The sequence below is a fragment of the Mesocricetus auratus genome, unplaced genomic scaffold, assembly GCF_017639785.1.
Source record: "Mesocricetus auratus isolate SY011 unplaced genomic scaffold, BCM_Maur_2.0 contig_5486_pilon_obj, whole genome shotgun sequence".
Taxonomy (NCBI): domain Eukaryota; kingdom Metazoa; phylum Chordata; class Mammalia; order Rodentia; family Cricetidae; genus Mesocricetus; species Mesocricetus auratus.
This window is the reverse complement of record NW_024429383.1, coordinates 19000-43172: the sequence shown is the minus strand read 5'-3', so window position 1 is coordinate 43172 and position 24173 is coordinate 19000. Positions and strand designations below refer to the sequence as shown.

General features: G+C 38.9%; 9 non-coding genes and 1 pseudogene across 9 annotated transcripts; all 10 read left to right on the top strand.

The window, feature by feature from the left end:
* Nucleotides 1-69: 69 nt before the first annotated feature.
* LOC121137964 lies at nucleotides 70-149 on the top strand. The gene has a single exon (XR_005875218.1). It is a non-coding gene; the product is annotated as a small nucleolar RNA SNORD115 (small nucleolar RNA).
* Nucleotides 150-1821: 1672 nt separating this feature from the next.
* Nucleotides 1822-1900, top strand: LOC121137972. The gene has a single exon (XR_005875224.1). It is a non-coding gene; the product is annotated as a small nucleolar RNA SNORD115 (small nucleolar RNA).
* Nucleotides 1901-3565: 1665 nt separating this feature from the next.
* On the top strand, nucleotides 3566-3631 carry LOC121137969. Its single transcript, XR_005875221.1, has one exon. It is a non-coding gene; the product is annotated as a small nucleolar RNA SNORD109A (small nucleolar RNA).
* An 804-nt stretch (nucleotides 3632-4435) lies between these two features.
* On the top strand, nucleotides 4436-4518 carry LOC121137966 (annotated as a pseudogene).
* Nucleotides 4519-7515: 2997 nt separating this feature from the next.
* Nucleotides 7516-7581, top strand: LOC121137967. The gene has a single exon (XR_005875219.1). It is a non-coding gene; the product is annotated as a small nucleolar RNA SNORD109A (small nucleolar RNA).
* Nucleotides 7582-15008: 7427 nt separating this feature from the next.
* LOC121137962 lies at nucleotides 15009-15086 on the top strand. The gene has a single exon (XR_005875216.1). It is a non-coding gene; the product is annotated as a small nucleolar RNA SNORD115 (small nucleolar RNA).
* Nucleotides 15087-16751: 1665 nt separating this feature from the next.
* LOC121137960 lies at nucleotides 16752-16829 on the top strand. The gene has a single exon (XR_005875214.1). It is a non-coding gene; the product is annotated as a small nucleolar RNA SNORD115 (small nucleolar RNA).
* A 1063-nt stretch (nucleotides 16830-17892) lies between these two features.
* Nucleotides 17893-17971, top strand: LOC121137957. The gene has a single exon (XR_005875211.1). It is a non-coding gene; the product is annotated as a small nucleolar RNA SNORD115 (small nucleolar RNA).
* A 1669-nt stretch (nucleotides 17972-19640) lies between these two features.
* On the top strand, nucleotides 19641-19719 carry LOC121137959. Its single transcript, XR_005875213.1, has one exon. It is a non-coding gene; the product is annotated as a small nucleolar RNA SNORD115 (small nucleolar RNA).
* Nucleotides 19720-22067: 2348 nt separating this feature from the next.
* On the top strand, nucleotides 22068-22145 carry LOC121137963. The gene has a single exon (XR_005875217.1). It is a non-coding gene; the product is annotated as a small nucleolar RNA SNORD115 (small nucleolar RNA).
* The last annotated feature ends 2028 nt before the right edge of the window (nucleotides 22146-24173 follow it).

Genomic DNA, 24173 nt, shown 5'->3' with positions numbered 1-24173 from the left:
CTTTGTCATCCTGGTAAGCAGCACTGTTTGTGTCCCACTAGCAGGTATAGCTATGCCTTCTGAGGACACCGGTCTATGATGACAAACCAACGTCATGAAGAGTGGTGATGACATAAATATCATGCTGAGGTTGGGGCTGCTGGAGACCCAGACAAAAGGACAGGGGAGAAATGGGGGACTAATCCCATCAGGCCTTTCTCATAGGCCAGTGCACAGGCCCTCATTCACCCAGCAGTGTTTCCCTTCTGGGGAATCCTGTTAAGTCCAGTGTGCCCTTCTCTAGGGGAGCATGAGTCCTGCCAAGGAAGGCTCTTTTTGGCAAAATCTAAGTATGTGCAGCTGGACAGCATGAGGACACAGCTCATTTCCATCTATTCTCTTATGCATTTCAGTGAACGAGGATGCAGACATGGTGCCTTAATCATTTCACCTTCAGGTACGAGGAAATATCAGCTTAAGTACCTAGGTCTAGTTTGGATATCCTCCTTCATACATTAGAAAAAAGACCTTCTAGGATTCCAATGAAATCTAACCCATAAAACTTGGGTACTCCATTCCATTTTGGAATCCTATCTGACTAAAACCATGATAAAAGGATGGTAATTAAAGATGCCTTGACTTCATAATTCCAATTAGTAGATATTGGGTAACTGACCTGTGAATTTTCATACAACTGGGAAACACGAAATACATCAGGACTTTGAGTCCATTGTAATTACAAAGCACATTGATAGGTGAATGTATTTTTCAAATAACTTCCATACTGATTGCTACTGCTTTGGCAAGAGCTTTATGTTCTCACTTTGGCAGGAAGGATTCATGCTCCAGTCTTGCATAGATGTTGCTCAGGAGTGTCCCGTCTGCAGGTCCAGGATTGCAGGGAGATCACTAGGTTACCTTTCTGAGGGTCTGAAGGGAGACAGAGACTCACAATGTTCTAGCAGAATAATTTGCGCATCAGAAAGATAAACTCAGATACCATTTCTTTTTTTAGGGTTAGTGAACTTGTCCTGATATACAGGCAACGGGCCACATTAGGCAATTTGACAATGTGCAACTGGACAGGCATTCCACTGTTGGCAATAATGCACAGGTTCTGCATTATGTTACATCATCTCACCTCACATAAGTGGCATGATGTATCTAACACAGGAATGTCATCCCAAGCTATACCCGCCTCTATCCTTCATTTGATAAGGAATTGGGCAAGAGATCACGTGTAGGGATCCTATGAATATGGTGCTTGGGAAGTTAAGAAATTGAGGTTATACATCCTACAATTGTGAGTACTCAGTGATGTCAGAGGGAAATTGGATAGATCTGTGCAGATCAGAAGAGATGTCTTGAACCTAGTGAGACACAGTAAATGATCAGATGGTAAAATTTTTTCACCAGTCCTATAATATGCCCTTCCAATAGTCTGTCACCTCATACATTGAATGCTGGCAGTGAGGTAGAGGAGGAAACCAGTGTAGGGTTAATCTTGGCTAGGTGTGACAAAAGGTAACTGCATTTGCAATTTATCATTAGCTTCCCCTAAGAAACAATTACCAATGCACCCATTCATCACAATATAGATATTGGGCTTTCAAAACCTGAGCATTGCAATTCTGCTGACACTGACTTTGAACTTTGGAACCATAAAATTTTCCTTGACTGAGACAACTGCTTCTGCTTGATACCCTGCAGGAGTCTAATGCCCGCTGACTATTTGTGTGAAGTTTGCCGAGACCTACTTCTAGACTAGATGGTCTTTGTCATCCTGGTAAGCAGCACAGTTTGTGTCCCACTAGCAGGTATAGCTATGCCTTCTGAGGACACGGGTCTATGATGACAAACCAAAGTCATGAAGAGAGGTGATGACATAAATATCATGCTGAGGTTCTGGCTGCTGAGGCCCAGACTAAAGGACAGGGGAAAAATGGGGGACTAGTCCCATCTGGCCTTTCTCATAGGCCAGTGCACAGGCCCTCATTCACCCAGCAGTGTTTCCCTTCTGGGAAATCCTGTTAAGTCCAGATGCTCTTCCTTAGGGGAGCATGAGTCCTGCCAAGGAAGGCACTTTTTGGCGAAATCTATGTATGTCAATCTGGGCAGCATCAGCATGCTGCTCATTTCCATCTCTTCTCTTCTGCATTTCAGTGAACGAGGATGCAGAATTAGTGACTCAATTATTTCACCTTCAGGTACGTGGAAATATCAGCTTAAGTACCAAGTTCTCCATTGAATATCCTACTTCAAACATTAGAAAACTAGACCTTCTAGGAATGCAGTGAAATTTAAGCCAGAAAACTTGCGACCTCCTTTCTTTTTGGAATCCAATCTGAATAAGACCATGATAAAAAGATGGTAATTAAAGATGCCTTGTCTTTTAGAATTCCAGTTAGTAGATATTGGTAACTGAGCTCTGAATTTTTGAACAGGTGGGACACAAGAAATTGATCAGGGCTTTCAGTCCATTGTAATTACACAGCTCATTGATAGGTTAATGTATTCTTCAAATACCTTCCCTAATTATTGTTACTGCTTTTCCAAGACCTTCATGTTCTCACTCTGATGTATTCATGCTCCAATCTCGCATAGAATGTGCTAGGAGTGTCCACTGTGCAGTCCCTTTCTTTTGGCAATCCCTTAAGCCTCTTCCCATGAGAAGATGGTAATTCATACTGTTTTTTATTGTAGAATTCCAAATCATAGGTCTGGGAAACATAGCTGTGACTGTTCTGGGAAATGGGACACCTAGATTGGGTCAGATGTGCAGGTCCTGTGCCATGCTCAGTGATGGGTAAATGTTACCTTTATATTCCTTGCTTTGGGTGTCTATCAAGCACCCATTCTGATTGTTATTGCTGGGGCAAAACTTCATATTCTCGCAGTGTCAGGAGTGTGACATACTCCAAACTTCCAAATATGGCACTCATGCATGTCCACTATGCAGTCCCTCAACTACAGGGAACAGAAACACACAAACCACAAGGCCTGCTTTGGAAACAGTTCTGATATTACTGTTGACATTACTTGTTTCATCAATATCCATTACCTGATGGCACTTGGATACACACTGCATGATTCTATATAGTTCACATTGTTACTTGACAAAATAAAAATTCCATACTGCATTGTTAGACACAGGACAATTCGTGCTTCTTTTAGGGAGATGAAGGTGAAAATATAGGGAGATCAGAATGAGGAGAATGACAAATGTAGAAAAATCTCATAATGAATATATTATCATGAAATCCAAATGCTGGAATGTCTCTTAAAATTAATAAGAAGACCATCTTTGCCAGATTTTATGTGTTTTTAAAAATATTTTATCAACTTTAAAAGCTCTGTGGTTTTTCTCATTTTTATCATTAAAGCTGCAATTTTGAAATTCATAAGTTTTCGTCTCAAATGTTTTAAGAGGCAGAAGACCATATGTTCATTCTGATTGTGGTTCAGTAACTCTGGTCAGAATATGAGCAACTAGAAAACTGACCATCCATTTCAAAGTCAAAGAGACTAGCTATTCCAGCTTTCCTGTACCATTGGAAAGAGACCGGGGATAAGAGAGGGGTTTTCTTTATCTATGATGACAATAAGTCTCTGAGGATGGTGAGCAACTCATACAAATGACAATTTGAGGGCCAGGTGGGATGTTCCCTAAACAACAGTGATGTTTCCAGAATATGGATACTACTGCTCCCCTTTTCAGGATGACAGAAAATAATGCATACTGCTTTATCTCCCATATTTTGAGGGAAAACAATTTTCATGTGACTATCATGTAGTATCATATGATGAATCACTTTCTGTTACACTATACAAGTACATGCATTCACCCTTGTTTTTATTTCATTGATTTTACGAGGGTTTGAGAGAATGAATTCAAAGATGAGGAATCAGTGATTTCATCACTGAGCATTACCGGGCACAGCATTGTGACATTCCTATATTGGGGAAAGGAGAAGAAGGATTGTAGTATTCCCTGCCACCATTACCAAGAATTTCAGAGGCTGCAGTACCTTCATCCTGTCCCCAATTACCAGCAATGGAAGATAAGTTATTTTGTGTTAGAATTATTACTTTTCTGTTCAATTAACTAAACACATCTGGAGGATCATAGTCATGTACCATCCAGACACCAAATCAAGCCATGTCCTCTGACTGAGCAGAAAGCACCAATATACTAAAATCATGTCAACATATGGAGAATATTGTATTTTTCTGATGATGAGCTCCACGTCAGAATAGTAGCCTTTGACACCCAACTTGGAAAGAATGCTTCTGATTCCAAGAGAACTGATTCTGTTTTAATCCATGAAGGAGAATTAAGCAAACGGACAATTTGTCTGAATTTCCCAAAATCTTACCCTCTAAACTATCTTTGCCATGAGTTAAGTTGAACTTTTTATGTACCAATTTCAGGTACGTATATGCATTCTGAGAACATGGGTCTATAATGACAAACCAAGGTTACACAGAGAGGTGATGAAATAAAAATCATTCTAAATGATAGGAAAGAAATAGGGGCCTAGTCTCCTCTGACCTTTCTCATAGTCCAATACACAGGCCCTCATTACCTTAACAGTGTTTCCTTGTCTGGGGAATCCTGTGAGGTCAAGTTGCACTTCCTCAGTAGAGCACTGAGCTTTGTGTCATAAGCCACTTGTTGTAACACTCTACACATGTCTAGGTTTCCAGGAACAAGCAAGAAACACATGTCCCATCTTATCTGCTGACTTACAGTGATCCTGGTTGTCAACTTGGTGCCACAGAGATGAGACTTTCAGAGAAGGGGAAAGAAATGCCCACGGTCCAGGCTCTCTCTGGGTCCTGGGACTTCACCTACTAATACAGCTGACCTTCTGAGTCATTTAATAACATTTGCAGTACAGCATTCATGTGCTACCTTCCTATTGGAAAAAACCAGTACCTAAGCCCCAGATTCCAGGATGGACACTGGCAGCATGACCAAATCAGATGCCTTCTGTCCCTTGGAATTAAGGAATTTTTCCTGTCACCCACATATGCAAAATATTAGGCAAAGCAAGAGGGTGCATCATGTGATGCACATGCATTGCACCCTCAAATACACAGACTCAATATCATCTGGAGACCAGCTCATCACACATCAGGTGCATGATATATATATATAAAGGATTCCCTGGCTTTTATTATAATGAATGACCATAAAACTTCAACAAGAATCCTAAGAAGAAGGTCCTTGGGAAATAAATACCCTTCAGGTTAAGCATTCTGCTCTGGTGAGTTGAAGTAATTTTCAGATGCTAATGTGTTAGTGCTATGCAATAAACAGCAGATGGCAATCTTGGACCTTGTCAGGAACATGGCAAAGATCAGAAACTGAAATAATTTCAGTAGCTGTGTATCGTGTTTTCCCAATATTACATGGTCTGATTCTAGGAATGAAGGCACAGAAGGCAAGGTTGAATCAACTAAACGATTAAATTTACCTTGGGGCAGCCGACAGGTAGCCACCACTAAAAGTTTTCATTTCCTCAACTGTCCCATTGATTGGAAATTGACCCTAATTATTCTGCTAGAGTTAATGGTGTGATCAGACACCTGAATGTTTGCACTTCAGGTATTTTACCACATGTGTATTTAATGAAGAAAACATAGCACTCACACATAATACAGTTTGCAAATAGATACAACTCTGACTTGTACGAAGCACTACACTCAGATTCATGCATCTGCAGAACACTCCCATGGCAAACAGAGAGATAGGTAGTTGCAAACATGCCTTATAGTTGGAAGCAGACACACTCAGTTTCTCAAGTGTAACACCTATGAAACGCAAACCCTATATTCAGAATCATTGAGATCCATCCAAATGAAGATCAAACAAAATTTTTAAATTTCTCTGAGATACTAAGAAAGGAAGTCTTTAGGAGTGTTAACATGTGATGAATGGATACCTGTACCTAAAAAATGTTTAAAGAAAAGGAAACTGAATAAAGAAACTTGTCCTAGCATAGTGGCTAAATACACAGTTCTCACACAGAAACCATCAATTAAATTCAAGGTTGCAGTGTGCTCCTCAAATTCTTTTAGAAAATGCTTTTCTTTCAGAGAAAAGAAGTTTACCATCTCATTTACAAGTGCAGCTGCCAGATATTCTGGAAAATATCTATGTTTGGAAGGGGATCTGAAATACCATTTTCCTGAATTGCACTATGTTTTGATTCGTGCAATGTTGATCACATTTATTCCATTTCAGCCCACTGGCATTCAAGTTCACATAGCATGGAATTGTTTTGTCAAGTCACCGAAAAGGTCACCAAATATTCCTTATTATTCTATTGTTTTTTAATGTGAAGACCCCAGTTGTGGGAAAATCATTTTGTAAAATCTCTTTAACCACCTCAATCTCATTTTTTCTTCTATTAGGTAAATTAGACATCTTATATCTAAATGCTTCTAATGTTTTCCTACTTCATTCATCTTAAAACTCGGTTACTCAGAAGCCCATTTTCCCCATCTGTTGCTACTCCACAACTGTGAGAACTACAAGGGGTACCATTCACTATGAATCGCCACTGAGGTTGGAGAACACACATTATTACTAAACTTTTCTCATTTATCTGGCTGTACCTCTGACAATGTAATCTCAGAGTTTTCACTATATGATATCTTAGCCTGTTTTTTATGGGAAAGCATTCAAATCTAATATTCAAGCCATGTGTAAACATGTTACTGCACTTTTTCACAAAACTAGAGCATAGGGTTAACCTCAGGAGGCACATGACAAGACTTTTTAGTGAGAAATAATGTAAAAAATGAAGTTTAATATTTAGGGAGACTTACAATTGAACTTTTGGAAATTTAGAGAAGTATAAATAATGGTAGTTATCATAGAAAGACCTCATTCAGACAGAAACACACACACCAAAAGCCTGCACTTAAAATGCTTCTGATATAACTGTAGGCACTACTTATCATGTACACACTGAGGAAGTGATGGCATTTGAATACACACTGCATGATTCTAAAAGGTTTTGACTGTTACCTGACAAAATAGAAAATCCGTATTGGATTGTGAATCACAGCACATATTCGTTGATTATGTGTGGAGATGAGGATGAAATCATAGGGGAGATCAGGAAGAGGAGGAAGAAAAATGTAGTAAGCATATCATGGTAAATATATTTTCATAAAATCCAAAAAATGGAATGCCCCTTAAAATTTATAGAGGATGACCTTTGTCATTTTTGATGTGTTCTTTTTCTTAGTAATTTATCCACTTCAGTTCACAAATTGAGCCCATCAAAAGCTCAGTGAAATTTTCCCTTTTTAATAATTAATTCTGGCATATTGAACATTGATAACTTTTCAATGTGTATATGGTTTATGAGGAAGGAGACCATTCTATAGGTGGTTCAGTAAGTCAGATCAGAAGCTGAGCAACAAGCCAGCTGCACAGTCCTTACCATCCATTTCAAAGTCAATGTGAGTAGCTATTCCTGCAGCATTGGAGAGACTCATGTGTTAAGAGAGGGCTTGCCTGAGTCATTGATGAGAACAAGTCTCTGAAGGCGGTGATTGACTCATACAAATGTCAATATGAGGTTCAGATAACTGGTCACCTTGACAACAGTGATGTTTCCAAATATGACTAGTACTTTTCTGTTTTGAAGGATGACAATTTATTGTAAAGATAAACACCACACTTGATGAGGGTATAAGTAATGTTTTTTGTGGCAAGCACATACAATAGAACACTGGTAACCAAGGTAAATATGGGATTTGATGTATCGTATACATATATTAGATGAGTTCTATATCTGATGTTTTCCTCTAATTGGAGAACAATGAGGTTAATTTTGTTCCATCATAAACAAATTCTGCAACCTCAATGTGTAAGATAACTCTCATTATATTGAGAATATACAACTAAATTGAGAGGCTGTGTAAAGTTTTTAAATACAATGAGAATGATGTATAGCTCTGCCCTATATACAGAACTGTATGGACATTGAACTACTTTACTTATATTTTGTGGTTTATTATTTGCCTTACTTGATTTTTTGCATCAGTGTAGAATGAAAGAACTCCAAAAATAGGCATTTTCTCAACATATGCAGAAGAATCCAAAAAGTTTATTTATGAAACTGATACTCTCTGTTTTGGTATTATTGTTACTACTTTCCCCCAAAAGTTACTGCAGGCTGTTAGCCTTTATTCATTATCCTTCCATTAGGAGAAAATTTCTTCATTACTAAAAGATACAATAATATTGGCTGGGTCTCTTCCAGTAAGTTGAAAAAGCCTTAACTTATCTTTTAATATCACATCAGAGAACATTTCTTTATACATTACTAGTTTTTAATTATATTTATGTGGAAGGAATACCCATGCAACTATGCTGCCCTTCCTGTGCATTAACATTTCTGTGCAGCATTGTCTAGATGGTAAAATAACCAGAATGCACATGGTCCAAATGTGTTTCTAGTATTTGTTTATTACACATTCTCATTCTTTTCAGCCTCAGCAGATAATATTCTTCAACTAATTAGGTCTTTGTCTCAATTTAATGCCATATTCGGGTGTTTTAAATCATGCAATTCTCTGATAATTGTCTGTGGTTGAACGATTTCTCCAAGTAGTTTTCGAAGATCATTAAGAGTCTTGTAACGATCTCTTCTGATCTGTATTTTCAGTAGTCTAATTTTCTGTGAGTCCATTTCATAACCTAAATAATTAATGGTATGTCCTCATTATATTTTTCGTAGTAATTTTTCATCCCCAATGAGGCAAAGTTTACTTTACTGCTTCAAACATCTATTCCAAAGTACGTTAATTTGAATCAGACAGTAATATGTCATCCATATAATGATATATTAACTTGTTTATGAATGATTTCCAAAGGTTTTGCACAAAATACTGGAAGAATGTCAGGCTATTTAACATTCCTTTTGCAGCACCTTCCACTGAAATCTTTCTACAGGTTTAGAATTGTCATAGGTAGGTACTGTGAAGAAAACTTTTCTCTGTTTCTCTTGTAATGATATAATAAAGAAGCAATCTTTTCAATCTATAACTACAATTGTCCAATCCTTAGGTACTAGAAAAGGTAGTTATAAGCCAAGATGTCAAGTGCCCATAGGCTGAAGTACCAGGATGATAGCTTTCATATAAGTATCCACCTTCCAAATTCAAGACTTTTTTGATAACAAATACAGGTGAATTCCATGGACTATTTGATTCTTCTGTATGTACAGCATTTAGCAGTTCCTGAAATAACTCAGCAAAGAGCTAGTCATTTTCATGAATTATCCTTATATTTACATAAAAACCACAAACAACATCTGCCATTCTTTCTCTTAATACATTCTCCATAAAATCTTACAGTCAGGTATAGAAGAAGTAACAACAATCACAACTTTGTTATAGAAGAAATATCCTGTCTGTGTTTGAGGACCAGTGCAATTCATGCTAGAAATAAGAGTCAGGATACAATTACATCAATGATATTTTTTACTTCTAATTAGTTGCAGGTGGGAATTTCAAAGTCCTCTTCACATTCAGGTGGGAGAGGCAATCATTGAATCTTAGTCTGTTGTGCAGGTCCCTCCATACAATGACAGATTTCAGAACCACAGGATCTATAACATGAGGGGACCAAAAAATAAATTTTCTGTGATGTCACTGTCTTGGCACTTATGTTTTGATTCATAGAATATTGATCACATCCATCCCTTTCAGTCCATTGGCATTAAAATGACAGAGTCTAGAATTCCCTTGTCAAGTCACCGAAATGTTCAACAAATTTTACTTATCCCTCTGTGCTTTTTCATTGAAAAGACTCCAGTTATGTGAATGTCATTTTGTAAAATATTGTAACCACCACAATCTAACGTTTTCTGCTCTTAGGTAATTAAGACATCTTAAATCGTAATCCTTCTCATGATTTCCTATCTCATCTTCTAAAATCTCAGTACCTCAAATGCCCATTTATGTGCATCTGTTCCTGATCCAGAATTCTGAACTTTTTGCTATCAATAGCCAAGGAGAACAGACAATACACATTAATAATCGACATTTCTGATTCAAATGGCTCTGCACTCTGACAATGTACACTTAGAGATTGCAATATCTGTTTTCTTTGCCTGTCACAGGGAGGTCTTTAAGAATATTTCCAATATGAAAGCACTCAAAATTTGTATTTAACTGTTTAAGGCATGAGAGAAACTTTTACTGTATTTTTCAAAAAGTTGGAGCACAATGAGACCTTCATGAGGCTCATGATCAGGCACATTAGCAAGAATTTTAGTTACAAAAAAACCTTCTCTATTTAGGGATACCTATAACTGAAATTTAGAAATTTAAGGAGAGTTAAAATGTGGTAGTTTACCATAGATAGGCATCATCAGACAGAACACACAAACCAAAAGGCCTACATTGAAAATGCTTTTGATATTACTTTAGACATACCAGATACACATCCATAAATTTGATGGCATTTGAATACATGCTACATGACTCTACAAAATTTTGACTGTTATTGACAAAACAGAAAAATGCATTCAGGATTGTGAAACAAAGGACATTCTGTGGAAGTGTATAGGAGAAGATGATGTAATCTTTTAAAAATACAGAGGAGGAGGAAGAAAAGTGCAGTAAGCATTTCATAATGATTATATTCTCATGAAATCCAAAAGATGGAATGCCTCTAAAATTAACCAGATGATGACCTTTGCTATTTTATTACTTTAATTTTAAATATTTTGCTTCACATATCAATCCCAGTTCCCTCTCCCTCCCTATCCCCGCATCCACCAACATAAACCCCAGCCTGCCAGGCTTGTCCAAATCCCTTCCACAAAGGGGATACCCATAGTTTTTCATTTCACTGAGGTCAGGGTCCAGACACTCCCTAAGATTCCAGGTTGAGACATCATCCCTCTTTATATTATGGACACACAAAGTCCATATGTATGCCTGGGGAAAGTACTGATCTACTGCCCAGTGCCCAATTGGTTGTCGAGGCCTGCTCACTGAATCTTACACTCAGGAGTTCAGGATCAGTCCCATGCTGGCCTCCCAGCTGTCAGTATGGTTTCCAAGGTTTCTGCCTTTTTGAGATCAGCTGTCTCTGCTGATTTTGCCAGCCCATTCTTTGGGAATATGCGCATTGCTGCTCTCTGTTGCTAGGTTCAACAGGTACATTTAGGGGTTTAACTGTGGATGTTTGCCTCTGCTTCCATCAGTAACTGAATGAAGTTGATAGGATGGCATATAAGATACACGTCAAGTTCATTATCAGTAATTGGCATTTAAGATAGTCTTTCCACAAACGCTTTGCTTGCCTGTTCGTGTCATCCTTTTAGATAGCTAGAGGGTTCACCAGTTTCTAGACCCTCTTCAAACTTATGACTCCATCTATTAATGTATTTCTAATCCTGTTCTCCCTCTATTCTATTCCCACTCAAACTTCCTTTTCCCCATGATCTACTCTCCCATACACTTCTCCACCCCTTCTCTTCTTCACATGTCCCACTCCCCCCCACATCTTCTGCCATGTTCCCAAACTGTTCAGGAGATCTTGCCTCATTCCTCTTCTTTGGGGTACAATGAATATTTCCCTTAATGAATATTTCCCTTAGGTTCTTTCCTGTTTCACAGAATCTCTGTCAGTGAAATTGCAGACTGGCACTATCCTGATACATATCTAAAATCAATATAAAAATTAGTATATACCATGTTTGTCTTTTTGTAACTGGGTTACCTAAGTCAGGATGGTTCCTTTTATTGCCATCATTTGCCTGCCAATTTCAAGATTCCAATTTTTACTGCTGAGTAATACTCCATTGTGTGAATTTACAGCATTTTCTCTATCTTCTCATCAGTTGAGGGGCATCTGAGTTGTTTCCAGGTTTTGGCAATTACAAATATGCTATTATGAACATAGTGGTACAGATGTCCTTGTTGTGTGAACTAGAATCTTTTGGATAAATGCCTAAGAGTGGAATTCCTGGTCTTGTGGTATACTGATAACCACTTTCCTGAGGGATGTACATACTGATTTCCAAAATGGGTGTATGAATTATAACTCTCACTAGCAGTGGCAGTGTGCCCCTCTCTTTACATCCTCTCTGTCATAAATTGTACTACTGTATTATATTCAGGAAGCAGTTTCATGTACCAATTCATTGAAGAGTATCTCCTTATGTCTCTTCGAAGAGTTTCAGTTTGGTTGAATTTAGGTTTACATCTTTAATCCTTTTGGACATAAGTTTTGAACAATGTGTTACACATGGATCTATCTGCAGGCTTCTGCATGCCAATATACAGTTATGCCAGTATCGTTTGTTGAAGATGGTTTATTTTTTCCATTGTACAATTTTCATTTCTTTATCAGAAATCCAGTGATTATAGGTTTGTGGATCAATGTCAGGGTGTTCAACTCGATTATATTGTTCTACCTGTCTATTTTTCTGCTAATACCATGATGCATTCAAGACTATCGTTCTGTAATAGTGCTTGAAGTTAGGGATGGTGATGCCTCATGAAATTCCTTTATTGTATATGGTAGTTTAGGCTATCCTGGATCAATTTATCCCATTTTTCCACTAGCATTCTAGGTCACATAGTATGGAATTCCTTGTGAGGTCATTGATGTAATCACCAAATATCATTAGTCATTCTGTGCTTCTTCTTTGAAAAGACCTCAGCTGTTTGAATGGCATCTTGTAAAATCTCTTTTAACCATCTCAATCATAACCTTTCAGTTCCAATGTAAGCATGCTATCTTAAACCTTAAAGCCTCCTATGATTTCCTAATTTAATATTCAAAATTTTCTGATTTATATGTCTGTGAACTCTTACAATGTTGTCTCAGAATTTTCATGATTTATTTTGTTTTTCTGTTAAAGGGGTTACTCTAAGCATACTTTGTGTAGAAAAGCACTCAAACCTGCACTTAACCTTTAAAGAATGAGATATGAGATTACATTTTACTGTACTTCTTCAGAAAGTTGGTATATAATGTGAACCACAGGAGACTCATGATCAGACAAGTTATCAAGAATTAATGTTGCAAAAAAATTATGCTCCTTTTGTACCCTGGGGAATGTCCACTATTCAGACCAAGCACTCCAGGGGGATCATTAGAATTCTTTTCTGGGGATCATAAGGCAGGTGGAAACTCACAGTGTTAATGTGCACTAATGGACATATTAGTAAGACAAACGCAGATACCATTTAATTTTCTTAGGTGGTTCTTGTGCAATTAATAATCTTGAAGGTACATATCCCACAATGGTGCTTAGGCAGAAATGTCACAGGGAAATGATAAAGCAGTGCACAAGGTCAGCAGATGAGTCTTCTTGGACCTTGTAAGACACAATATATGATCACATGTTAAAATGTTTTCAGCATTCCTTTAATATGCCTTCCCAATGCTCTGTCAGGTACTGCAAAGAATGAGAACAGTGACGATGAGGGTGGAACAAATGAATGGTTAAAATTGTTTAGAGATTGGGTAGCATGACATGTTAGACCCCTGGACAGCACAATTAAAATGGTTGTGAAAGCCATTATTGTATTAAAATGGTTGTGAAATCAATTATTGTATGAAAAGGATTGTGAAAGCCATTATTGTATGAAAATGATTGTGAAAGTGATTATTGTATGACAAGGATTGTGAAAGCCATTATTGTATGAAAAGGATTGTGAAAGCCATTATTGTATGAAAAAATTTTCTTGTTGGGCTGGAGAGATGGCTCAGAGGTTAAGAGCATTGACTGCTGTTCCAGGGGCCCTGAGTTCAATTCCCAGCAACCACATGGTGGCTCACAACCATCTAATATTCAATTTGGTGCCCTCTTCTGGCATGTAGGCAGAAAAGTGCATATGTAAAAAAATAAATCTTTAAAAAAATTTTTTTCTTGTTGAATATGGAGGAGGGGTGGGTTGAAGAGGGTGGAGGGGAGGTGGGAGAGAGTGGGGGAGAGACTTCGGTCAGGATGTAAAATTAATTAATAATTATTAGGAAAAAGACTATAGGATGATAGAAATTTCATATTATTAAAATATGTTTATGTATAAAAATTTTAGGGGTGCTGGTGGAGGGACAAGGGAGGAGGGGTGGGAGAGGGAGCTGGGATTGACAACTGAAGCATGCATGTTTCTAATTTAAATAAAAGCATAAAAAAGAGCTAAAAATGTTTTCAGCAAACCTTTAATATGCCTTCCCAATGCTCTGTCAGGTACTGCAAAGAATGAGAACAGTGACGATGAGGGTGGAACAAATGAATGGTTAAAATTGTTTAGAGATTGGGTAGCATGACATGTTAGACCCCTGGACAGCACAATGGCGTTTTCTTGGTGTTTTGTGTCTGCCACCTGCTCATCATAACTCATTCAAATTAAATCAGGATTCATTTATACTGGATGTTGTTCAGGGATTAACCCTGACACTGTCTTTTTTATATTTCATTTTCCAGTTTAAATTTAGATAAGAAACAAGGTTGCTTCCGTTGGCCTTTCCTGGGAAGTCATTAGGGATGCAGTTCCACAAGACAAACATCATCATAGTGAACAAGAAAGTCTATGGTGCCAAGGCTCCCAGTAACCCATATTTATCAATCCCTCTAGGTTAACATTTGAAAGTCACTACTGGAGTTTACTAGTCAAATAAATAGGCAGTCCACAAAAAAAATTGTTTAGGGATGCAAACAGGTAAACAAAATAAAAATTTGTCATTATCTCCCCCATGGCATTGATTAGTAATTGTCTCCAATTATCATGATTGAGACGTTGGGCTTTCAGAAGCTGTGCATTGTAATTCTGCTGGCACTAACTTACAACTATTAGCGTGCCAAAATTTTCCTTGACTAAGACAATTGATTGTGCTTGATCTCTTACAGGAATCTAATGCTGGCTAAACATTTGACTGAAGATTTCAGAGACATACCTGCTGGATGGTCTTTATCAGACTGGTAAGTAGCACTGTTTGTGCCCTAATAACAGGTATAGCTACACGTTCTGAGAACGCAGAACTATGATGAAAAACCAATGTCATGAAGTGAGTTGATGACATAAAAATCATGCACACAAGGCCTATGTTGAGGCACAGGCTAAAGGAAAGGATAGAAATTAGGGCCTAATCTACTCAAGTATTTACCATAGGCCAGTGCACAGACCCAAATTCTCCCAGCAGTTTTTTTCCCTGTCTGGGGTATCCTGTGACGTCCAGGTGCTCTTTGTGAGTAGAGCACTGAGACTGCTTCAGAAGGCACTTTTTGGGGCAACCTATGTATATCAATGCTGGCTGTTATCAGCATTCTGCTCATTTCCATATCTTCTATCTCCATTTCAGTGATCAAGAATGCCAATTTGGTGCCCCAGTCATTTCACCTTCAAGTAAGTGGAAAGATGAGGTTAAGTTCTTCAGAATCTTTTGGATGTCTGTCTTCAAATATTAGAAAGCATGACATTCTTTGAATCCAGTGACACATAAAGCACAGAACTTGTGCTCTCCCTTCCCCTAGGCATAAAATGATTAAAGGATGGTATTTCAAATTGCCTTGTCTTGTAGAATTCAAATTAGTAGGCATTGGAATCAGAACAATGACTATTGGGGGAGGTGGGACATAAGGATTGATTCAGGACATTCAGGCCCTGAATGTTGCACAGCTCAGTAGAGCTGAATGTGAACTTGATATTCCTGTATTTTGGAGTCTTTCTACCTCCCGTGCTGATTGATAGATCACAGGCAGGAGCTTCATGTTCTTGCTGAGTCAGGAGGGTGATATGCTCCAAACTTGCAAAGATGGCACTTAAGAATATCCACCTTGCAGGCCATCAAATGAGAGAGATCAATTGGTTACTCCTCTGTGGCTCATAACATAGACGGAGATTCACAAAGTTCTAATGCACTAATGAACATATCAGTTAGGCAAACTCAGATTCCTTTTCCTTTCTTTAAGTTTAATGAACTTGCCTTTCCATGCAGGCATCAGGACAAATGAGGAAATTCGACAGGATGTATCTAGGCAGTCATTCCCCACTTTGCCTAGAAGTACAGGCTCATCATCATCTGGAGACCCACTCACAATACATCAGTAGCATGGAATTTCAACCACATGAAAGGCATCCCAAGCAGCAAAGTCTTCCTTTGCTCATTTGATGAGGATAGTGCTAAAAGAAAGTGTATAGGTGTCCTAATTGTGCAGTGCTTCAGAAATTAAGAACTTTGAGCATACCCATCTTACTATAGTTATTAGGCAGTCATTTCAAAGGGAAATGGTATAGTGCTGTGCAAAATACAGCAGATATTTTGGACATTTTATGACAAAGTGCATGATCAGATGCTTAAATGCTTTCAGCAGACCTATAATGTGCCTTACCAATGATCAGTCAACTAATGCTATGAATTCAGGCATTGTGGATGAAGGGATAAACTTGTATAGGGATGGCTAACAGGTAAACCAGTATTAAAATTTTTCATTATCTCCTCCATGGATTTGATTACCAAATGCCCCCAATTATCATGCTTGAGTGTTTGGACCTTCAGAAACTGTGAATTCCAATTCCTCTGACACTGATATAATATTTTAGCAATGAAAAGTTGTCCTTTAACAAGAGTAAAGATTCTGCTTAATCATTGCAGGAGTCTAATGCGCACTGACAATTTGTCTGAAGATCACCGAGACCTAAATACTACATGGTATTTGTCATCTTAGTAAGCAGCTCTAGTTGTGTTCTACTATCAGTTATAACTATCCCTTCTGAGGACAAGGTCTGTAGTGACAAACGAATGATCTGAAGACAAGTGATGATATAAAAACCATGATTAAAAGGTTATGCTGAAGCCCAGGCTAAAGGACTGGTGAGAAAGTGGGGCGGAGTTTTATCATGCCTTTATAGTGGTGCAGTACACAGACCCCTATTTCACCCAGCATTGTTTCCCTGTCTGGGGAGTCATGTGAGTTCAATGTACTCTTCTTAGAGGAGCACTCAGCCTGCCTACAAAGGCACTATAGCAGGAAATCTATGTATGTCAATTCTGGCAAGCCTTAGTAATCTACTAATGTCAATGTCTTTATTCTGCATTTCAGTTATCCAGGATGCAGACATGGTGCCACAATCATTTCACATTCAGGTAAGTGTGTAAAGATCAACAGGTATTCTCTCCATTGCCTAGATTCACAGGCTTATAATCCTATGGAGACCCACTCACCACACATCAGGGGCCTGGAATTTCAAAAACATGCATGACATTCCAAGTTCCCAGGTATACCGTTGCATATGTGAAAATGAATGGGCCAAGATTCAGGTGTATGTATTCAGGTGTAGTGTTTGGGCAATAAATAACCTTGAGGATAAGCATCTTATGATGGTGATTAGGGAGTGATTTCAGTGGCATATGGGATAGGGATGTTTATACAACATCAGATGAGATGTTGGACAATTTATGACATGGTGCATGATCCGACGCTAAAATGTTTCCACCAGACCTATAATATCCCTTCACAATAGTCTGTCACCAAATCTATGAATGCAGTTAGTGATGATGAGGGTGAAACTAGTGAAGGTTTAAACTTGTCTAAGGGTAGCAAACAGGTAACCACTATTATAATGTTTCATCATCTCCCCAATGGCCAATATTAGCAATTGCCACTAATTATTGTGCTGCATATTTTGGGTGTTCCAAAGTATGGCATTGTGATTCTGCTGACAATAACCTAGCATTTTGGAACCGCAAAACTTTCCTTGACCTAGAAGACTAATTTTGCTTGATCCCTTGCAGGAGCCTACTGCCGGCAGACCATTTGTCCGAAGCTCGCCAAGATCTTCCTGCTAGATGGTATTTGTAGTCCTGGTAAGCAGCACAGTTTGTGTCCCACTATCAGGTATACGTATGCCTTCTGAGGACGCGGGTCTATGATGACAAACCAATCTCATGAAGAGAGGTGATGACATAAAAATCATGCTCACTTGGATTACGCTGAGGCCCAGGCTAAAGGACAGAGGGAGAAATGAGGGCCATGTCTCATCTAGACTTTATCATAGTGCAGTACACAGGCCCTCATTCACCCAACATTGGTTCCCTATTTGGGGAATCCTGTCAGGTCCAGGTGCTCTTCTTTGATGAGCACTCAGCCTGCCTCAGAAGGCACTTGTTGAAGCACACTATATATATCAAGGCTGCCAGGCATAAGCACTCTACTCCCTTCTGCATTTCAGTGATCCAGCATCCTGATTATTCGCCCCAGTCATGAGCTATTCAGGTAAGAGTCATCAGCATGCTAAGTGCCTTCATCTCTTTTGGATCTCTGCCTTCAAATATTAAAAACAACGTCCTTCTAGGATTCCTGTGATACTAGGGAACAGAACTTGTGCTCTTGCTTCCTTTTGTGGAACCTGAAGTTCTAAGCCCATAAAAAATGGTAATTTACTCTGCCTTGTCATGTATAGTTCCAACTAATAGGTATTAGGAACCAGAGCTGAGACTGTTGGGGGAGGTGGGACAAAAGGATTGGGTCAGAATGATCAGGCACTGTCCCTTGCACATCTCAGTGATAGGATTATGTGATCTTGAAATCCATTCCTTCGAGGGTCTATCTACCTCCCATGTTGCCTGGTACTTCCGGGGCAAAAGTTACATGTTCTCGCTGTGTCAGGAGGTTCACATGCTCTGAAGTTGCAAAGAATGTGCTCAGGTTTGTACAGTATACAGACTCTGGACTGCAGAAAGATCAATAGGTTATTTTTCTGTCGGTTAAAAGTCAGACAGAGTCTCAAAGTGTTCTACTGCACTGATGGATATATCAGTAAATCAAGCTCAGTTACCTTTTTTATTTTTAGGATTAGTGAATTTCTCCTGCCACGCAGGCATCAGGCAACATGAGACAATTCCAAAGCTTGCTTTTAAACAGGCATTCCCCTCTTTGCCTAGATGCAAAGGCTCATTATACTGTGGAGATCAACTCACCACACATGAGTGGCATGGAATTTCAAACACATGAATAACATACAAAGCTTCAAATCAGGTTATAAGGAACGGGGCAAGAGAACATGTGTGGGGATGGTATGCATGTGGTGCTAGTGCAATTAAGAACCTTGAGGGTACGCATCCTTCTATGGTGATTAGGGAGTGATGTCAGAGAATAATCGTATAGCGCTGTGCAAATAAAAGTAGATGACACGTCTTGGCCATTGTAAGACATTGTCCATAATCAGAAACTAACAGGTCTTCAGCAGACCTATAATATGCCTTCCCAATATTCTGCCAGCTAATGCTATGAATATAGGCAGTGAGGATGATGGTGAAACAGGAAAGGTTTAAGTTTGTCTAGGGGTGGCAAACAGGTAACTACCATTAAAATTTTACATTTTCACCCCAATGAATTGATTAGCAATTGACGCCAATAAACTCGATCGAGAGTTTAGATGTACAAAAGCTGTGCTTTGTAATTCTCCTGACAATAACTTGCAACTTTTGAATTCCCAAATTTTTTCTTGACTAAGAAAACTGATTCTGTATGATCATTTGAAGGAACCTAATGCTGCCTTACCATTTGTCTGAAGTTCTCTGAGACCTACCTTCTAGATGGTCTTTGTCATCCTGAAAGCTGCACTGTTTGTTTCCCCCTATCAGGCATAGCTATGCCTTCTGAGGACCCAGGAATCTGATGAAAAATGAATGTCTCTTAAAGAGGTGATGACATAAAAATCATATTCAATAACATGACACTGAGTCCCAGGGTAAATAACAGGGACGAAATGTGGGCCTAGTCTCCTCAGGTCATTCTCATAGGCAAGATCACAAGCTTTCCTTTACACAGCATTGTTTCCCTTTGTGGGGAATACTGTGAGGTCCACGTTCGGTTCTTTAGCAAAGCACTGAACCTGCCTCAGAAGGCACTTGTTGGGACAAACTCTGGATGTCAAAGTTGCAAGGCATAAGCACTCTGCTCATGTCCATCTTTTTCTTCTACATTTCAGTTATCCTGGATGCACACTTGGTGCCCCAGTCATTTCATCTACAGGTAATTGGGAAGATCATATTAAGTTCTTCATATCTTTTCTATCCCTGCATTCAAACATTAGAAAGAATGAATTTCTAGGAAATCAGTGACAGTTAAGGCAATGAACATGTGCTCCCCCTTCCTTTTGGGAGTTCCCTAGGACTAAGCCCATGAGAAAAGACTGTTGATCCTAACTGCCTTGTTTTGTAGAATTCCAAGTAGTAGATACTGGGAAACAGAGCAGTGATTGTTCAGGGAGGTGGGACACATTGGTTGGGTCTGGATATTCAGGCCCTGTCCATTGCTGAATATGCTCTTGAAACCCCTGCCTTGGGTTGTCTTTCTATCTACATTGTTGATTGTTACTATTGAGAAATAGCCTCATGTTCTCAGTAGGAAAATCACTGATCTACTGCCCAGTGCCCAATTGCTTGCCCAGGAATGCACACTGAATCTTACACCCAGGGGGGGTCAGGATCAGTCCCATTCTGGCCTCCCAGCTGTCAGTGTGGGGTCCAAGTTTACCAGCTAGTTCAGATCAGCTGTCTCTGCTGGTTTTGCCAGCCCATTCTTTGCGAATTTGCTTATTGTACCTCTCTCTGTGTCACTCAGTTCCACAGGTCCAGTTCAGTGTTTAACTCTGGATATTTGTCTCTGCTTCCATCAGTAGCTGAATGAAGGTGATAGGATGGCATATAAGATGCATGTCAAGTTCATTATCAGTAATGGACATTTAAGGTAGTCTCTCAACTATCACTTTGCTTGTGTCACACTTTTAGATCGCTAGTGTTTTCATGGGTGCCAGATCCCTCTTCAAACTTATGACTCCATCTATTATTGTATTTCTAATCCTGTTCTTCCTCTATTTTATCCCACTCTCAGCCTTCCTGTTCCCAATTACCAACTCTTCCCTACTCTTCTCCCCCTTTCTCTTCTTCCCATCTCCCACTCCACCCCACGTTCTGCCATGTTTCCAAACTGTTCAGGAGAACTTGCCTCATTCCTCTTCTCTGGGGTACCATGCATATCTCCCTTAGGTTCTTTTCTGTTTCACAGCCTCTCCGTAAGTGGAATTGCAGACTGGCTCTATCCTGTCACATATGTAAAATCCTTATAGAATTGAGTATATATCGTGTTTGTCTTTTTGAGATTGGGTTACCTAAATCAGGATATTTTCTTCTAGTGCCATCATTTGCCTGCCAATTTCAAGGTTCCACTGTTTTTTTCTGATGAGTAGTACTTCATTGTGCGAATGTACAGCATTTTCTATATTCTCTCCTCAGTTGAGAGGCATCTAGGTTGTTTCCAGGTTCTGGCAATCACAAATATACTATTATGAACATAGTGGTAATGATGTCCTTATTGTGTGAATTTGAAGCTTTTGTTTATATGCCTAACAGTAGAATTCCTGTGTCTTGTGGTAGACTGATTCCCCTTTTCCTGAGGAATCTCCATAATGATTTCCAAAGTGGGTGTATGAATTGGCACTCAAACCAGCAGTGGCAGTTTGTGCCCCTCTCTTCACATCCTCTACAGCATAAATTGTACTACTGTGTTATATTCAGGAAGTTGTCTCCTGTATGAATTCATTGATGAGTATCTCCCAAATGCTCTTCGAAGAGTTTCAATGTCGTTGGATTTATGTTTATATCTCTGATCCTTTTGGACTTAAGTTTTGTGCAAGGTGATACAAATGGATCTATACGCAGACTCCTGCATGCCTATATACATTTATGCCAGTATCGTTTGTTGAAAATGGTTTAATTTTTCCTTTGTATAATTTTAGATTCTTTATCAAAAATCAGGTGATTATAGGTTTGTGCATTAATCTCAGGTTGTTCAATTTGATTACATTGTTCTACCTGTAAATTTTTCAGCTAATACCATGATATTTCCAAGACTATAGCTCTGTAATAGAGATTGAAGTTAGGGATGGTGATGCCTAACTTCAATTCACTTATTTGTATGGTTACTGTGGGTATCCTGGATCTATTTATCCCGTTTCTTTCCACTAGCATTCTATGTAACATAGATTGGAAATACTTGTGAAATCACTGATGTATTATGCCTTCTGAGGTCCCAGGAATATGGTGATAAATGAATGTCTCTAAGAGAGTTGAAGACCCAAAAATCATACTCAATAACATAACACTGAATCCCAGGGTAAAAGACAGGGAAGAAATTTGGGTATAGTCTCCTCAGGTCATTCTCATAGGCAAGTGCACAAGCCCTCATTCACCCAGCATTGTTTCCCTTTGTGGGGAATCCTGTGTGGTCTAGGTGCTCTTCTTTAAGAAAGCAACGAGCTTGCCTCAGAAGGCACTCGTTGGGAAAAACTATATATCATTACTGCAAGGCATAAGCACTCTGCTATCATATCTTGCTCATCTATCTCATCTCTTTTCTTCAGCATTTCAATTATCCAGCATACAGACCTTATGCCTCAAGTCATTTCACCTTCAGGTAAGTGGAAACATCAGGTTAAGTGCTCATATCTTTTTGATCCTTTACTTCAAACATTAGAAAGCATGAAATTCTAGGAAACCAGTGACAGTTAAGGCAAAGAAATTGTGCTCTTCCTTCCTTATGGAAATTCCCTAGGACAAAGCCCATGAGAAAAGACTGTTGATCGAAACTGCCTTGTTTTCTAGAATTCCAAGTAATAGATACTGGGAAACAGAGCAGTGACTGTTCAGGAAGGTGGGACATAAGGATTGGATCCGAAAAATTCAGGCCTTGTCCCTTGCACAGCTCAGTGATAGCGGAATGAGATCCTGAAATCCATGCTTTGTGGTAACTTTCTAACTACCTTGCTGATTGTCACTGCCGAGAAAGAGCTTCATGTACTCACTGTGTCCGGAGGGTGACATGCTCCAAACTTGCAAATATGGTACTTAAGAATGTCCAGCTTACAATCCCTCAACTGCAGGGATATCATTTGTTTAATTCTCTGGATCTCATAAGGCAGACATTGTTCTAGTGCACTAATGAACATATCAGTTAGGCAAACTCAGATACTTTTTCCTTTCATTAACTTTAGAGACCTTGCCCTACCTTGCAGGCATAAAGCCAAATGAGGCAATTGGGCAGGGTTTATTTGGCAAGGCATTCTGTTCTTTGCCTACATTCATAGACTCATCATGATGTGGAAACCCACTAACCATACATCATTGGCATGGAATTTCAGCCACATGAATGACATACCATGCTTCAAAATCTTCCTTTGCTCATGTGGTAAGGAATGTGTCAAGAGAATGTGTGTAGGCATCCTAGGCAGGCTGTGCTTTCACAATTATGAACTTTGATCGTAAACATCTTACTATACTGATTAGTTAGCGATATCAGATGGAAATGGGATAGCGCTGTGCAAAGTACTGCATATGACAGGCTGGAACTTATATTCCAACCCTAAAATAATAGAAAACAAATGTTGACAAGCATACAATATCCAGCAAAGTAAACAGTAGGAAATGTGGGCTTGAAATACATACATCTACTCCCTGCTGAAATTGGATGATGACAATCTCATTGCGACCTGTGCGAAGAAAAATGTTAGTGCAACAAGAGTCTTAAGTAGGTTAGACAGTCTCAGTTTGGCACGAGATGGTTGATTGAATTTCTGGAATGGAGTTTTATTGTTGATTGAAGATGTTGCCCGAAGCTCTGGACAGATTGTAGGAGGTGCACTGTATCAGTTCCTTGTTCTTTTGTTGTGTGGATTGATGCAATTCCAAGACAGTTTCAGAATGGATGTTGTCAGGTGGAGTCGATGAAGTGGGGCAGTTCAGATGCATCAAGTCAAATCAGGTGGAGTCCAAAAAGTGGAGCCCCATCCTCTTGCAGAGCAGTTGAAGACTGGTGTTAGGAAATTCCTTGTTCTCTGCAAAACTCGAATATTAATGTTAACTAAGTAATTTTCAACTATTATATGTATGATTACTTTGAAAGGCAACAATAAAGAAGATAGTAAACATGAAGGAGATTAGACTTTCTGAAAAGGAACAGAGTATAAACAAATGACAGTCCCTAATTTTGTTTTCTTCTGTCTTATATCACTATAATATTGATATAATACAGAAATTCTGAATTTTATTTTAACAATAAGATTGCATTAAGATTAGGAAACCCAATCCAACTCCAAAGCCAGCTTCAGGTAAATGAATGGGTACTGAAGCACATTAAGAAACA